We start from the raw sequence: 4,167 nt of genomic DNA on the forward strand, positions 1-4,167 counted from the left end.
TACTACCTTTTACTCTACTGCCATAACCTAACTACTCTGTAAGACTTAAAACTGTGAAGGAATACAGTCAGAGAACTGAAGAAAAAGTCATCTGAAGTAATTGGGGCAAAAACAATTGCAATGTTTTTGATTCAAGGGGAACTTCCCCAGCCTCATCCCAACATTCAAGTAAAGCTCCTACACAAAATGGCTGGGACAATCCAATTCAGATGTTCCAAGAATCAAGCATTTCCAGAGTGATATGAATTCATTTTGTAAGCACAAAATAAGGTTTATTTAGCAAACATATAAAATACCAGTATATACTGTTATTTTTACCATTGGGTGAGGATCTAAGCCATCCAGCATTCGTCTGACATTGTTTACAATCTCTCTGGTATCGTAGTTTGGAAGTTTGCAAGCCCATCCAGTACCAATTCCTTCAGCTCCATTTACTAAAACCATAGGAATGATGGGAATATACCACTCAGGCTCTACACGCTGGTTGTCATCGTAAAGGAATTTAAGCAAGTTGTCATCCACTGATGGAAAAAGCAGCCTTGCTAAAGGGCTTTAAAAAAGAAAAAGAAGAAAACTGTTTAACTAGAGTCCAGTAAGTAAAGTACATAATGCTTTAGAAGTTCCTGGGTCCAGATATTATCTACTTGTGCATTTTTCTCATGTAATCTGTTCTCTTTGCTATTCTGAAGCTGAAAATACAATGTACATGCCTCCTGAGAAAAAAAGTTCTTCCCAAGAGAAGACTGTGCATCGCAAATGATGTTTGTTTCCTTCACAATAACACGCATACACGATACACTAGTAATTGATGACATTCAACATCTACAAAAAAACACCTCCTTGAAGCATTCAGAATACACAGTTCAATGTGACAGTAGATCACCCAGTAATGGTTGTGTTGCAACACAACATGCAAATAATTGCAAGTATAGAGGCCTAGCAGTCTCTGAAAATACTATAGATGTTTTACTGGTGACTCCTTTTGCTGATCTAGAACATTCTGCTGGGTGAATAAAATTTCCAGCACCTCACACAAGAAGGAAAATGTACAAAATAGGTTGCTACAGAAAGAACATGTATGAGACAGGAAATAAAACCTGATACATATGTAGAAAGCTTACAATTAGAGGAGAAGAAGAAACTACAAGGAATTTTAGGCAAAATATCACATTGAAATTAGGAAATAAAAGCAGCAACATAACTTACAAAATACTATAATTTATATTAAGGAACATATTCTAACACTCAGCACTCCCAATTGAATTTCAAGTTATTAGCTGTGAAAAATCAATATCATTAAATAAGATCTTAATTATTAATTGTCTGTATAATTTAGCTTGATATGAAGAAACTCATCTAAACTAGAAAGAATCCATTTCAACTTTCAAGTCTATGCTGAGTTACAGAACTTACCACAAGGTAGTAATACACTAGTAGTAATATACTAGTAGAAATACTACAGTACTGAGAAACTGAGTAGATTTCACACTGAACAGGGAAACTGAAAGCTACTTCTTCAAGAAATCGTAATTTAAGATCAGTAACTAACCTGAGTGATCTACATTTTCAGTCTTCAATCTTATGATTCAAAGTTTAATTCCTTAAGAACTATGACTTCCACAGCACTTCTATGCATAGGAAATCATGCAAAAAAAAAATCCCATGTGCAATACATGTAAAGAGGAATTTGAGCTTCTATCTAATTGTACCAATCCCCCCCCCGCCATTCTGCTCCCACACAAAAACCTGCAGCATTGTGAAAGGATTAGTTTCATAACAAGGCTTTTTAAAAGCATGCATTTATCTTTACCTTAACATGGTAAAAATATAGCGAGGGCTGGCAGCATCCTTTCCACCATGAAGCCTGGTACCAAACTGACCAATAGGTTGCAGCAGATTAACATTGTTACTTCCAACAAAGTTCTGAGCCAAGTTGACAATAGTCATCATTAATGCTTGCTGCAAGAAAATACATAATCATAATAGTAAGGAGAGACAGTCTCTTCTAATCAGCCAATAAAATATATTTTTAATGTCCAAAAAATGTGTGATGAACCCGAGTTCAATTTCAAAAAAGTAGTGTCCCTGAGAAAGGAATGGCTGATGGCAAAACATAATGTTTCCTCTTCCACAGCCACACTGCCTTTCTGATTTAAGTGTCCTTACATTCTATGATTATGAAAAGACCTAGGCTTCTCTATTTTTTCTAAAGTGCTTCACTGGAGGAATAAAAGGGGTACAAACTGACTGCACTGACTTCACAAACTACCACTCATTGCTTTTAAGGGGAGAGAAGTAGGGATAGACTGAATATGGACAGGGAGGGGAGACTGAATATGACAACTCTTGCTAATAATTCAGATAAATATAAACAAAACAGGAGCTAGAAATAATCATTGTTCCAATGCTGTATCAGGTTTTCAAAGAACAGTTTCTCTTAAAAGACTGTATTTCTTGTTTAAGACAAAAATTGTCCTAGCACATAGTTCCTATATTGCTATGATTTGAGAATCTAAAAGTTACTTAGGTAATTAGAGATCTAATGTTTTGCCACAACTCACAAGCTACATGGGATACTACTGTGCACAAAGACTTGGAAAGAAAGGAAATATGTTGTCTTATTAACCTATAAACTGGTTCATTTTCTTTAGAAGTGTATCTGTGATTAGTACTCAATAGGTTTGCAATTTCACTACAGCAAACATTTACCTAATATTTTGTATTGACTGAAAATCCCCACAACTTTACCATCCTTCATACTCACCTCCCCATGGTGATAAGCTGACATTTCAGCAACAGAACCAGCCAGCTGAGCAACCTTTACTTCACGTTTATCATTTCTCTTAAAGCAAGTGAATAAAACTTTGCGTTGCCCTGGTTTTAAACCTATTAAGAAGAATATCCCATTTTCAACACATACACAAGCATATGTTTTTAAGTAATAAACTTGTTTTGCCTTATTATAATTTCTGATCTCTCAAGAGAAGCCTAAACATTAAATAGAAACAAATTCACACTGTAATATTAACAAAATAAAAAAAATGTATCTCAGATCTTTTAATAAAAAATACTTTACCAAACTGAAAGTTACCAGGAAATTGGAAAAGCAACCCTTTCAGTTAATCATTACTATGCAGCACATAATACTTCATTCTAAGGAACAGCAACTTTATACTAAATGTACAGCTTCCACGAGTCATGAGTTGTTTCCTTCCATTCAGCTTTGCAAAATCTTTTTCTTAAGAATATCAACACAAATTTGGCAGTGACAACTCTAACTGTAGCTTACATGCATTTTAAAGCACTCTGAAATTTAACTTTTTGTGTGAAATTCTCACATACTCATTAAAATTCAACAAAGAGATATGCTATTTTTCTCCCTTTTAGATCTTCTAGAGTTTTAAGAAACAAGCCAGGCTATTTGATTTTCTCATTTATTTTTATTGTTTAGGCCCACTGTAAGTACAATATCTGTGTGGAAGGGACTGACTCATTTTTTCTGCATGTTATCTAGAACTGACAACCAGTTCTAGATCACACTTATTGATCTACTCAGTGTTTTAATTCACATACATTTCTGAAATGCACTAAAATATTGCTGCGTGTTACCATTACTAACTTGGATCAAGTGTGAAAGCAAAAACTGAAAAACTGAAAAAAAAGACGCCGACCACAATTTCCATTTAATTTAAATATGTATCATCCAATTTTCTTAACAGTGGGCCTGCATTGTATTCTTCTACCAAAAATATGTTCGATGTAACAGACTTAGAGCTCTGATTTCCTTCACACAGGAGAATCACCAAGGAGTAAGAATGATAACTAGTAACTGTGAAAAGATAGTAAAAATGGTCTTCCTCTTTATTTTTTCTGAGATTTGCCACCAGACTAGCCTGTTATATATCACCTGATGATACTGAAGAACAAAAACCATTGCTAGCGTACTACACTTGCTAGTGTATATTATGCAGAATATTATAACACTGTATACACTACATATATAACATATATAGTGTTATATATAATATTATGTGTTATCTACGGCAAGTTTATTATTTATTTTAAGTTTCAGCAAATTTATTCTGCTGTTTCCGAGAAAGTAGCCAACAGATTATGTTATCAGGAACAATGACCTCTTGAAACGGGAGAGGTGCCTGAGGACTGGAG

Source organism: Mesitornis unicolor, unplaced genomic scaffold (assembly GCF_000695765.1).
Source record: "Mesitornis unicolor isolate BGI_N332 unplaced genomic scaffold, ASM69576v1 scaffold7923, whole genome shotgun sequence".
NCBI lineage: Eukaryota > Metazoa > Chordata > Aves > Mesitornithiformes > Mesitornithidae > Mesitornis > Mesitornis unicolor.